This window comes from Echinops telfairi, unplaced genomic scaffold (genome assembly GCF_000313985.2).
Source record: "Echinops telfairi isolate 266 unplaced genomic scaffold, ASM31398v2 ScPeMD7_40;HRSCAF=151, whole genome shotgun sequence".
Classification (NCBI taxonomy): domain Eukaryota; kingdom Metazoa; phylum Chordata; class Mammalia; order Afrosoricida; family Tenrecidae; genus Echinops; species Echinops telfairi.
Genome location: NW_022103938.1, coordinates 7284 through 22041, shown reverse-complemented (window position 1 = coordinate 22041; position 14758 = coordinate 7284).

The following is a 14758-nucleotide window of genomic DNA, read 5'->3' as shown; positions in this document are numbered from 1 at the left end:
GCATGAGGATAGGGGAATGGTGGGGAGGGGGGAGAACGGGGAACCCATCACAAGGTTGTATATATAGGCCCCACCCCCACCCCCACCTCTGGGATGAATAACAAAAAGGTGGGTGAAGGGAGACAAGGGACAGTGTAAGACAGAAATAACAACGGTGGGTTTTACGTCCATTTCTTTCCCAAGTCTCCACTGGTTTCTCCTCTGACACCTCTTCTGCCTTACAGATGGTGTTCGGAACAAACGCCCTCTATTTGCAACTTGTGCTCTCCTTTCCCCACACACATCTCTTTTCTAATGCGCCCATCAATTTTCACTGCAGGTACACTCTCAACCGTTATGTCTTTCTTAAGCGTCTCTATTAATCCAAAATATCTCTCTTCCGTCTTCCTGCCAGCTCTGTCCATCACCCCTTCCCAGAACTGTGCGCGGTCTCCCTTCCCCTTGGCATAGTCCACTCTTCTTCTAAGCGCTCCCTAGCTGAACCCACGTCGGGGCGGGCTATTTATTTTATTTCATTATTATTATATATATTTTTTTCATTTGTAGCTCTGTCTCTCATTCGCTCACCCCTTGGCCAGTTCACCCCAAACTGATGGGAGGTCGAGGCGGACGCAAGGCGGAGCAGGGACGTCCCCCGCAGCCCCCGGGCGCCGCCGGCTCCGTGCCACCGCGCACGTCCTCCGCGCAGGCGCCGAGCCTCGGCCCGCTGCCGAGATGCTGGGCGGAGCCTCCGCCTAACGGCAGATAAAATTAGAATTCTCGGGAATCCGAGGCCTCTCAAAGGGAGGCGCAAACGTTTATCACAAGGGTTTGGTCGGTTTCGGGGGCAGACGTGTTTCCTCTAGGCAGCTAACCTCCACTTCCTTTGTCGCTCCACGCGGCAGTGCCTCCCGCCGCCCCTGCTCTTCCATTTTAAGCCCACAGCCATCTCTGTCCAGCCCTCCCCACTCCACATTTGACGCTTTGGGTCTTTACAAAGCCTGCCCCTTTGAGGTTCTTTTTTAATAGTGAAATGACGCACACAGGCCTAAAGGAAAGGTCACACAGTTTAGGTGTACAAGAGCAACACACACACACACAGCCCTGAAACCAACAACCTTGCAATTCAAGAAAGGCAATTTGCATTTTCTTAGAAAGTTCTCTCAGCACCATGGTTACTGCTTCTAAAATCTATGCTCCCTTCCGCCAAGTCATTTTACCAAGTCACAGTTTTATTCTCATGCATTCACTTGTTTCAAAGACTGGCAAATGTTTCCTAATTAGATCAAAAACCTCAAGCCTGAGGAGGTGGAAATGGATATTCAATTTAAAAAGTAAGACATATACTCCTCTCCCTCCATCTGCAAGCAGCATTTCTGAGCCCTCACTCCCGTTTATTTTAGTTCTCACCCTCATTTTCGATGCACAGACCACCATGGTCAGCTGACTAACATTTCCCAAGAGATAAATGCACTTCTTTCTTGCTTTTTCCCAAGGAAGGCTGAAGAAGAATGAAACACGCTTCATCCAGAATAGCTGCTGAGTAGTCAAACAGCAGGGACAAAACTGAAACTGGGAGAATTTCCTAAAGGCCTGAGAGGAGGTATGCCTTAAAGGGAACGGGAGGGTCACAGGTGAAGTTTCAAAAACAGATGAACCTCTTCAGAATGCAGCTGTAGATTCCTGGGCAGGGGAACCAAGTGTAAACTCTTGGACAAGACTCAAAAAAGAAAATGTCGGAGCACAGATTACTGGGTTTAAAGAGACAAAGTGGGAACGTAGGAGGCTGACAGAGATGTGTTAGCAACAATGAGGTCTATGAAGTCAAGGCAGTGAACAGTGAAAAGGAAGGCACACCAACATGAATTTGTTGCAATGTTCATGTAAACCTTGCCCGCTTCCCGAACCAGTGACACAGGGTTTCCACTTCCCTTTACTGTCACTGGTTGCTCAAGTCTAGAAACCAAGACATTTGGTCACCTACTCTGCATGCGGGCATAACCTCTACAATCTAGACACACATCAGATGGTCTAATTACAGACTGAACCAGAGCTTAGCTTCCTCTTTCATGCTGATGGGGCTGGTAGAACAGAAACATTTCAATAAAATGAAACAAAACTTGTTTTCTAGTGTTGTGAGGGTTGAGGGTGATTTTTTCCTTCTTTTTCTTCGTGCCTTTTTCTTTATTACTGAGGCATGACATACATCTAGCAAAGCAGGTAGAAAATGCTCTCAGCTTCAGTGAACTCGTGTTGCTGTTGTTCTTAGGCACTATGGAGTCGGTTCTGATTCACTGAGACCCAATGGGCAGCAGAACGCTGCTTGGTCCTGCGTTGTCCTCACCGTTGTTCTTGTTTGAGCCCATTGTTGCAGCCACGTCACTCCGTCTTGTTGAGAGCCGTCCTCTTTTTTGCTGCCCCTCCACTTTACCAGGGATGACGTCCTTCTCCAGGGAATGATCTCTCCTGATATCATCTAAAGCAGTGGTTCTCAACCTGTGGGTGGCGAACCCTTTGGGGGCAGAATGACCTTTCATAGGGATCGCTGGATTCATAACTACAGAAATTGCAGTTATGAAGTAGCAATGAAAATAGTTTTATGGTTGGGGGGGTCATCACAACATGAGGAACTCTATGGAAGGGTCGTGGCATTTGGAAGGTTGAGAATCACTGCTCTAAAGTATGTGAGATGGAGTGTTGCCATCCTTGCCTCTAAGGAGCAGTCTGTCTGTACTTCTTGCACGACAGATTTGTTTGTTCCTTTGGCAGTCTATGGTACTTTCAGTATTTTTTGCCAGCACCATAGTTCAAATGCAGGCATTTTTCTTTGGTTTTCCTCATTCAGTATCTGACTTTCATATGCATTGTGAGTCTATTGAAAATACCATGGCTTGCACCAGGCACAACTTACCCTTCAAAGTGACATCCTTGCTTTTCAACAGTTTAAAGATGTCTTGAGCAGTAGATGTACCCAATGCAATGTGTCCTCTGATCTTTTGACTGCTGCTTCCATGAGCATTGATTGTGGACCCAAGTAAGATGAAATCCTTCACAACTTCACTCTTTTCTCTCTTTATCATGCATTATAGGTAACAACCTATTGGTCCAGTTGTGAGAATTTTGATTTTCTTTTAATTGAGTTGTAATACATCAGGCTGCAATCCTTAAAGCTTGGTGAAATTTTACACTTGTATTCTGTTCCTAATGATTTATATAGTTTTGTTTGTTGTTTGTATAAAACTATTCCCGTGTCCTTCATGTACCTCTTGAATTATAATGTCCTAAACTATTCCTAGTAAAAATCAATAGTATATCAAAAGAATGACCTCAACATTCCAATGTGAATTTACATAAATCTTTTTTTTAATTAAATACTTTTATTGGGGGTTCTTACATATCATCACAATCCATACATTCATCCAGTGTGTCAAGCACATTTGCACATATGTTGCCATAATCATTTTCAAAGCATTTTCTTTCTGCCATAAATCTTTTAAAAGGCACATTGCATCAGAATTTATATTTTTAAAAGAATCATGAAGATTTGGAACCTAAAAGGAAAGAATAATTCAATTGATTCACAGGAGAGGGGAAAACAGATGGCTGATTGGCATAAAACAAAAGAGATTTGCCACCTGAGTTTTGCTAGTAGAAAACAGATTTAGGCTCCAAGCTGTGTTCCCTTAGTGAAGTGGTTCTCAACCTGTGGGTCAAAACCCCTTTTGGGGGTCGAACGACCTTTTCACAGGGGTCGCCCAATTCATAACAGTAGCAAAATTACAGTTAAGAAGTAGCAATGAAAATAATGTTATGGTTGGGGGTCACCACTGCATGAGGAACTGTATGACAGGCTCTCGGCATTAGGAAGGTTGAGAACCACTGCCTGAGAGCTTTATGTAACCTAACTGGCATCTATCTATACTGTTTTTTTCTGTACACTCTTCCAGGACTCAATCCAAAAGACCATCTCCTACGGAACAGTCTAGGTTTTCTTATCCCTCTCCTTCCATTTATTTTTCCCAGAGGTGGATTGCTATGGGGATGACACCATCCTAGGAAGCCAGTTTTTGGAGAGAAGCAGTCACAGAAAAGAAAAAAAGACAAAAGGAAAAGGCAGAGACATAGATAATAACACTTGTGACAGTCAAAGGAGGAACTGCACATGTGATAAGATGCCATAATCAAACTTACTTACAGAAGTAGAGAAACCAAGGCAACAGACAAGCCAGTCAGGGATCTGAAATATGTGTTATGTAGAGACCCAGGAGGGGAAAACATAGTTGAATAGCAAAACAGTATATCCAGGATTCTGGAGAAAGCAGCTGCGGAGAGCATTTGGCTAAGAACAGAAACAATTTCAAAGAAATGTTTATTAGCCTCATCTGGCCCCTGAGCCATTACTGTTTCTGGGTATGGAGGCTGTGAGAAAAGTACATTTACTTTGTATTATTTTCTACTTCCTTTTCTTGCCTGTAAGGAGCCATGGCGGCATAGTGGTTACCTTCTGGGTTGATAACCACAACGCCAGCAGTTTGAAAACACAAGCCACTCCAGGGGAGAAAACTGAAGCTTTCTACTCCTATAAACAGGTGCAGTCTTGGAAACCCACAGGGCAATTCTACCCTGTTCTACGGGGTGACTACAAGTCAGAATCGACTTGCTATCATTGAGGGTTTTTTCATTTCCTTGCCTGTGATCTGATGTGCACGGTGAAGAATCTTCCAAAGACAATCAAAGGTTAGGGACATTTCTTCTTAGACATTAGCTTTAAATCCTCTCCTATTTCCTTAATATTTGTATCTTGATTGTGTACACATCATTCTCTTTCTTGCTTCTTTTTTTCATTTCCCTTAGTTGTAAGGCACCCCATCTTTTATGTTCCAATCAACCATTCCATTCTCTGTTTTAATCCCTAAAAGCTATTGTTTACCTGAAGTCATTCTTGTCCCTACTCCTAGCCAGAGAATTTGCTTTTTCCAATTCCACTCTCCACTTTCACCTATTATTTGACCTCTTTCTAGAACTTTTCCATCTTTGGACAAGATAACATCTTTTTTTTTTTTTTTAAGAAATCGTTTTATTGGGGGCGCTTACAGCTCTGATCACAATCCATCCATCCATCCATTGTGTCAAGCACATTTGTACATATGTTGCCATCATTTTCAAAACATTTTCTTTCTACTTGAGCCCTTGATATCAGCTCCTCTTTTTTCCCTTCCTATCCCCCCTCCCACCCTCATGACCCCTTGATAAATTATTAAATTATTATTGTTTTCATATCTTACAACGACTGCTGTCTCCTATCACCCATGTTTCTGTTGTCTGTCCCATGATGGGGGGTGGTGGTATATGTCGATCATTGCAATCAGTTCCCCCTTCTTCCCCCATCTTCCCCTACCCTCATGGTATTGCTACTCCCATTATTGTTTCTGAGGGGTTTATCTGTCCTGGATTCCGTATGTCCAGAGTTCTTAAATGTACCAGTGTACATGCTCTAGTCTAGCCAGATTTGCAGGATAGAACTGGGATCATGATAGTGGGGAGGGGGCAAGCATTAAGAAGTAACATCTTTTAAAAAAGCAGCTTTCTAAACCCCCAAAAAAGAGAATGTTGGGAGGGAAAATATGTATAAATAAATATAGGAATTTACAAAACCCACAGGCCTCTGGTGAACAGTGCAGAGAACTCAAAAGTCCCTGATTATAATTTGATTGTGGGGGAGAAACTGGAGCACGGAGAACAAGATAAGACAGTCTGAATGGAACTGTATTCCAGTGGTTCTCAACCTTCCTCATGCTGCGACCCTTTCATACAGTTCCTCATGTGGTGGTGACCCCAATCATAAAATTATTTTTGTTACAACTTTAGAACTGTAATTTTGCTACTGTTATGAATTTGGCAACCCCGGTGAAAGGGTCATTCAACCCCAAAGGTGTTGCGACCCACAGGTTGAGAACCGCTGCTGTAGGGTAATGGGCCCAGCTTTACCACTGGATTGGTAGCTTTGTCCTTCACACCACTTGGAGCAATTAGAATACCTTGGTCTAGGACCTCCAGACCACAATTGAGAATCTAGGCTGGCAAGTGGGGCTTGGACAGATCAGAGAAGACTCACATGGAGGCTGATATGAAGCAATCTCAAGAAGCATGACTGGCCAATATCTGGCAGAACTGACCAATATAAGCCCTGCGTCTCAGGCTCGGAGCATCTCTTCTGGTGGGAGGATGCTGCATCAGAACGCTCCCAGACCTCACTCTGCACATACTCACGTGTGCTCCAATAAATCTGTAGTCCTAAGTATGATAATATCAAAACCAAACCCACTGCCATCAAGTTGATTCTGACTCATAAGTACCTAACCAGATAGAATTGCTCCTTCCTGTTTCAGAGACGGGACATCTTTACAAGACCTCCCATGGAGCAGCTGGAGGGTCTGAACCATTAGCCTTGGAGTTAGTTGCCCAGTGCTTAACCCATGGTGCCATCAAGGACTCCATTAAGTATATTCTGTAACCAATCCAGTGAATTATCAAGTCCAAAGGCGTATTAGAAACCAGCAGGGCAGAAAGTAAGGTATCCTGTGGACTTCCAAACTCAGATCCTTGGAATCCAGCCCCAAATGGAAGGTTCAGAAGGTCATGGATGCCCCAGCCTGAGGTTGGTGTGTGCATATTTGCCCCAACCTGCAGGATGGTGATGTCCTTCTAACCTGAGACTCTGATCACACTAGGATGGCTGGGCCAGAGGGAGAGAGTGTCATGAGCAGCTGGCAATGAGGATGAAGACGTGGGAATATGGGGAGTGGATCAACTGCCACATTTGGAGCATTGGATTCATGCTGACCCTTATTGTGCAGAAGCCAAACAGTTGAGAGATTTTATTTAAGTGGGGAAAAGGCAGAAAGGCTTCACAAAGAAGTTTTTGGACTGTATTGTGAAAGATGAGTGGTGTAAGAAGTAGAAATCAAAAAAGGGCGGGGGGGGGAGTAGAAAACAGGAAGACATAAGAAAAGTACCTAGCAGGTAGATGAAATAGTCTGGGCTCTTTAAAGTAGCCCTGGTGGCATAGTGGATTACCGAGTGACCCATTGGGCTGCTAACCACAAGATCAGTGGTTCAGAACCACCAGCCACTCCACAGGAGAAAGATGGGGCTTTCTATACCCGTAAAGAGACTCACAGGGGCAGTTCTGTCCTGTCCTAAAGGGTCGCTAAGAGACAGCATCATTTTGATGGCAGTGCATTTGGTTTTGGCTTCAAGGTAGTGTGCAAGGCGTTTGGGTGGAACTCTGGGGTGGGCAATGGCTTAGTCCAACGTGGCTTCAGAGTCTGGTATCTCTAGTGAGAGAGATAAGAGAACCAACGGTGCACTGGCTCAAGCTGTTAAGCGAAAGGTCAGCATTTCGAATCCATCCATCAGGTGAAAAGGCCTGGCTATCTGGTCCTGTAATTTCAGCGTAGGAAATCCTAGGGGCCTACCTGGTCGTATGGGGTCATGTGAATCAGAATCGACTCAAAGACATGTGGCGACACTGAGAGAGCATGCTGGTGGAACAAAGTGGGGCTGTGCTACAGCTGTCTTGAGTACCAGTGGTGTTATTTGGCGTATAAGCCCTCTGGTGGGGAATGTGGTAAAATGTTAATGTACTTTTAAAAAAACATCTGCATACTGCTGGCACTCCAAAAATGTTGTTTGACACTGTCTTAACTAGCTAGTGTTGCAACACTAGTATTACCACAGAAATACCACAGCGGGTGGCTTTAACATACAGAAATGTATGTGCTCAAAGATTAGGGAGGAAGCTAGAAATCCAAAATCAGGGCACCAGCTCTATGGGAATGCTGAGCTTTTGGTTAGCAGCTTGAGCCATTGGACCACTGGGGCGCTTAGATCTCTAGGTAGCGACACCCCACAGCGCGCGGCAGGAAGAGCTTTGTCTTTTCTGAGCGTCTTCTGAGTAAACTTTATGTGACTAGGCCAATGTCTTCCCAGCTCTGTTGTCTTCAACTTCTTTTGCTTTCCTGCTTAATCTCAAATGGGAGCCCTGGTGACATAATTAGTCACTCATTGGACTCTTAACAACAGTGGGTATTTCTGTATCTGAAATGAGATTGACTCAAGACACACCCTACACTAATCTTGACTAATTAACATAACACACATAAATCATGTCCAAATGCTGGCATAGAGGTTAGGTTTTATACCACATGTTTTGAGGGGACAAAATTCAATCCATTACATAGTCATTTTATGTTCTATGCTTTGCTCTGCTGAAATATTCTGTGCTTTTTCTATCTCTTCTTTCTTATTGCTCTCCTTGAGCTCAATCCTCAGGTCCGACTCAGATGCCTCACTGCACTAGTCTACCCTTTGTCTCCTTCAGAAAGTTTCTGCATAAAACAACTTGGTTTGATAGTATGCATTATGCAAGCAATCATCTTTCTTCTTTTTTTTTTTTGAGAAAAAGATAAGCCATGAAATCTCTGTATTTCAGCTGTCTACTTCTCAAAGGTTTTGGTTGCTTTTTTAAAATCATTTTATAGTGGGCTCTTACGTATCCTATAACATTCCATACATCAATTGTAGCAAGCATATTTGTACATATGTTGCCATCATCATTTTCTGAACATTTACTTTCTATTTCAGCCTTTGGTTCAAAGGTGGTTTTAAGGCTGAAGGAGAAAGACCTTAGGTAGTTTGTTCTTTGCAATATAAAAAATATTATGCACCCACTGTACAAATTCCCATGTATAAAAAGCAATCATTACAACATGGAAGGAAGTTGCTACATCATATACATATTTTTCAAAAATAATTTTATTGGGGGCATTTATGGCTCCATCATAGAAATACTTTGACCACTGGTTAGATATTTATTTATTCCTCTTTCAAATATATGCTTGAAATTTCCAAGTTTTAGAAACCGCCCTAGTTAATTTATTTATTTTTCTTCCGGTTCATTTGTATGACTGGTGTATATATAAGTACATTCAATAAGTATTTCTCCAACTCAAAATGTAAAGACATTTGGAAATGGTTATTTTTTATGAGTATAGAATTCTTTTTTAAAAATGATAAATCATTTATTGGGAGTTCTTACAGCTCTTACAACAGTCCATACATCAATTGTATCAAGAAATGGTTATTTTTGCCACTAGATTCTGAGGGTAACATAGTTGGAATCTGGAAAATTAGAAAAATCTGAAGTTACCTAGGTTGCAGTTTCTGGGTGTGACTGAGCAAAGAATTTATTTCTCCCCTTTCACCTTTTAATTGCCATCAGCCCTAACTTCTTCAAATACTCTGAGATTGAAGCTATTTGCTCTGTCTCATTATTCTCTCTTTGATCTTGACAGCTGCAGTCAATGCAAGGAGATAAAACCATTTCAAAGAACAACTCACAGGATCCCACTACGGAGGACATGCAATGAACAGCATCCTCCGTTTCATCCACACCTCTACCTATGTCATGGAATCAATTTTGACTCATAGTGATCCTAAAGGACAAGGTAGAACTTCCCCCATAGTGTTTTTAGGCTATAAATCTTCATGGAAACAGACAGCTTTATATTTCTCCCACAGAATAGCTGGTGGGATTAAATCTTACACCTTTCAGTCAGCAGTGCAACCCTTAATCCATTGCAATGAACTTTTAAACAGCTAACAGTGGAGATCATTAGTATGGCCACATAGCTCACTGAGGCTCCTGAAAGATAAGAACAAAGCTTCTAGCTTAAATTGTATTGTATTTATCTATTGTTCAAAGATGACAAAATAAAAGCTTGATTATTCACCTTCTCAAGAAAAATGAACTTTCATCTGAAAAGAATGGAGAAGAACAATATAAGGCCAGAAAGAGTAAGATATGTGAAAGTCCAATTCTGCTTTAAATAACAGTATATAAAAATAATGCACACATCTGATCACTAAACCCTGGAGCGGGGTTTACTAAATTTTGGAGAGGATCCAGAAAAACATAAAAAGATAGTACTTCATTATTACCCCTTCATAGTCTAGAAAAGTTACTGAGAGGATATACAGAGAAGAGTGATTATTTGGAGGCAGAATTAAGTTTAAATCATGTTTGCCCTGTACCTTATGGATGTTTAGCAGATACCTGACCTCTACTCACCAGATGCCAGGAGCACAGGAATCCCACGTTGTAGCAACCAAAGAGAGCTCCAGACATTTAAAAATGCGTGCTGGAGGTGGCGGGCAGGAGACAGAATCACTCCTGGCTGAGAACCATTGCTAAGAACTACTGCCTAAGACATTCTACATCTTGTTTTAAGCAAACTATCTGAGATATATCTAATATATTTGTATATAATAACAAAATCATTTACCCATCTGATACACATATATTTGGAAAATGTACTGATTTTGGACAGATTAGAACAACAAAGTGGTGAGGGGAAATGTTCCTTACTAAAATGCAGTGTTACTCATGGGAAGGCTTCTTGGGTTCTTCTCGGGGTTACATATACTTTCTTTCTCTTATTATTATGAAATATTCCAAATATACAAAGCAAAATGTTACTATCTGACACTCTCAAACGTTTTATAAATTGGTTATCTAATATTCAAATCCAACTACAAGTTAGATGAAATTTAGAACAGATCTGGAATGCCATAGATGGGCCCTCACAAGTTAATGATAGAAAGCAAACAGACAAATTAGGAAAAAAGTTAACATTTGAGAAAAATATCAGAGAGCTACAAATAGCCCAAAATTTGTGTTTGTGTGTGCATGCGTGTATGCTATTCAGGCTACTTTAATTTTTGGCATTCAACTTTAAAAAAGTAGATGGCTATTTTGGCTTAGGGTAATAGAAAAATTGCATCAATTACGCATAAGGCTGCGCAGTCATTTAATGTTAATGCTGTTGATAAGTTGGGATCAGGTATCAGGCATCAAAGACCCAGAACAAAACCATATTCATTGAAGTGGGGGGGGGGGGGCACGTGGAGTGTTCTTGCTTCGCGGGATTACTTGAATAGAGGCCCAATGTCGATCTGCTACCTTAGTTCTTAACATATAGAAGTGCATAGTAAAGGGGTACTCGTAGTTCATCGTTTAAAGATGATTTCAGGGCAATCATTTTGGTGTTCTGCCAGCCTCGATGGGTCCAGATAATCTAGAGTCAATGGGAATTTGAAATTCTGTCCTGCATTCTCCCTCTTTTTATCAGGTTTCTACTCTATGTTCAGTAATGGTGGCTGAACATCATCCAATTCTGGTTTCATGGAAGGGGAGATAATCAGCTGCACATTCCATTTCCTCATTTTCCTGGCTTTCCTTCCTCTGTTGTTTCTGGCAAATAGAAACCAATTTGAGGGTTTACAAGCTTATAAACCCCCAGGCACAATGCAACAAAATAGGAAGTTGAACAAAGACACCAAGCACCATGTTATTATGTCAATTAACCAGTAGGTCACAAAGCCATAACCCTAAACACCCAAATCAAGAAGCTCACAGATGTTTGATGGTGCATAATTACCCTTAGCAGTCACTCTTCTTGCTGTAAATATACATAACACACATCTTTTGTCAATCCAACTTTTTACAGGCCTCTAGTCAAGTACTCCCTCAATGCAAGAACACTTTGTTCTAATAATCCAGCATTCTGTGATGCTCACCTTCCTGACCCGATCACTGATGACAAAATGGGTGCATAAGCAAATGTGATGAAGAAGGCTGATGGTACCTAGCTGTCAAAAGATATAGTGTCTGGGGTTTTATAGGCTTGAAGATAAACAAGCGGCCAACTAGCTGAGAAGCAATAGAGCCTACAATGAAGAAGCACAGCAGCCCGAGCGATCATGAGGTATCAGGCTACTCCCAAGCTGTAAAGCCCCCAGACACTACTCACCAAACTAGGAGTAGAACCTCACTTTATGAACTATATGATGCCAATTGACAGAGCTTTCCCACAAGACTCTAGTCCTAATCCTTCAAAGGCAGAAAAGCAATGTTGCAAGGTATTTGGTTATGGGTAAGAAGTATACATGTCAGCTATGCACTTTATTGTACATATGAATATGTATATGATCATATAAATGCACAGACATATGCATACACATATATATTCACACCTGGATATATGAGTAGGCCTCAAAAAATTCATGGTAAAATAGAATTAAAAATAATGGAATTTTCCCCAAATATTTTGAAACTCCTTCAGGCATAAATATACATATATGTGAACACATACACACACACACACACACACACACACACACACACACACTGCCATTTTCCGCCAAGAAGCAGCTGGTGAGTTTGAATGGTTGACTTTGAAGTTATCAATCTAATCAGTCTAATGCTTACTTAACAGTATCACCAGGGTTCCATATATATGGTACATAAACATTTTGAAACACACACACACATACATATACACACATATATCCATATATTGTTTTTGCCGTTGTTGACAAATTACATATGTTATAGTAATTACCCAGAGGTCCTTTGTTCTTGTGTATATGTTGCAGTCTCATTTGGTGTTACTACTGTTCCCATCACCAAAAATAGCAAGTGTCTACTATCTAGAGAGTGAATCACTTTTCTTCTCCCTATTCTTGATAACCCCTAGTGAACATTATTTCTTGTATATTTACTTGTTCATGTCATTTCATATGGTTGTTCTGAGTGTGGCTGATTGACTTATTTCACTTGGACATGATATCACCCATCACCACAGCCATATACAACCCACCACAATGCAACAAACTAACAGACAAGTGGTGGTGGTAGTGGGGGGATTGAGGTTCTCCTGGATTGCAACTCAATGTAAATAAAATGAAAATCCTCACAAATGGACTAATAGACAACATTATGATAAATAAACAACAGATTAAAGTTGTCAAGGATTTAATTTCACTTGGATCCACAATCAATACTCATAGATGTAGCAGTCAAGAAATCAAACCAAGTATTGCATTGAGCAAACAAATCTGTTGCAATAGACCTCCTTAGGGTGTTAACAAGCAAAGATAGCCTGTTTTAATTTATTTTTCAATTTTTATTTTTTAATTCCTTTTTTATAGCTTTCATTAGACAAAATCAACTCAATGAAAATGGGTTTTATTTCCATTATAGTAAGGACCTTTCGAGCTACATTATTCTATATCCTTAATGACTAGAAAGAAACTGTTTAATACATACTAGGTGCTCAATTAACATTTTTGACTGAGTGAGTAATAAAATTGTCTTAGACTTAGTGCTACTATAACACAAATATCACAAGTGGGTGGCCTTTAAGAAAAAATTTATTTTCTCACTCTTCTGGAGGCTAGAAGTATAAATCAGGCCCACCCAAGTTGACACATAAAATTAATCATCACATAAATAAATCACATAGAGGAGCCTGATAATTGCCCATACATTGGATAGGAAATTGGACTAGATGATTGCAAATTGTTGAACACTACTGATAACCCAATGAGATTTGTGACTGAACTTTTATTTATTTTTTGCTTTTTGACTATGAACTTTTAGTCATACCAATCCTCTGTCTAGTTGTATAGTTGTAGGAATTCTCCCACTCCCCTCCCCAGCATCCTATGTGCAGTACCAAAGAAAGCTCAGTAATCCTGGTGGGGCAGCGGGGTTGAAGTACATGAAAGAAAAGGTGTACTGGGCAAGGTATTATAAGACAGGAGTTGGTACACTTTCTGTAAAGGGTCAGATAGTAAATATTTTAGGCTTAGCAAGCAATAGACTCTGTTGCAATTATTCAATTTGACTGTAGTAGTGTGCAAACCACCACAGACAGTACTACTTGCTAATAAAATTTTATTACAAAATGGATGGCAAAGGGCCGGCCCCAATCCCAGCTATGTGGACAGCCACCCTTCCACCCAGAAGAATTTATTTTGGAGGATAGCACTGAAGCTACAGCTCAGGGAGAGGGACATGTCTGATCACAGCACACAGGAGCAAATGAAGGGGGAGGAAGAGAGAGTGGAGCACATCTTGGCTCACCAAGCCTTGAGGATGATATCCTGGCTTAAGAGGACCATATGGCCAGCCCCACTATGAGACGCGACATCCCTCACTGACCAATAGCCCTACAGGGGACAACACTGGAGACACAGTGCGGGAATTGCACCCGATCTGACCCCACCACACTGAGGCAAAACACTAAGGGCATGCAACAGAACTGCAAGGGGAGCAGAGCAAAGGGTTTCGACCCCCACGTTGAAAACTGCTGTTATACAGCATTAACATATGTCAGAATATCTAGAGATCTTCACAGAAGTTCAGACTTCTAGATGAAAATGATATACCTGCTACTAACAATACCTTTGGTATGACTGGTATTCTTTCTTTTCTTTTTTTGTTGTTTAATAACAATTACTTCCAAAAAAAGATTACTTTCTATAACCTCACCCCTGTTAAATAGGTAAAGTTGGTCTGAAAGAAGTAGATTTTCCCATATTTTTGGGAAAAGTGGGCCTATTAAAAACAAAACAGAATTCTCACAGATATGTGTATTTACAAGGGAGTGCCCTTCAAAGCCAGAATTCTCCCCCACCCACCCCAAGTTGTGTATTTAATTTTTTTTAAAAAAACAACCTTATCACTTTCAAAGTACTCTCCATTACACTTAATACATCTGTCAAATCTGTGATTCTATTCTTGGAAACAGTTTTCAAACTCATCTGTTTGGATGGCTGACAGCACCCCCCGCTGTCCTTTCATATTCCTCTTCATTCATAGAAACAAAAAGAAGTTGCACGGAGTGAGTTGAATGGAGTAAGGTGTGTGGGA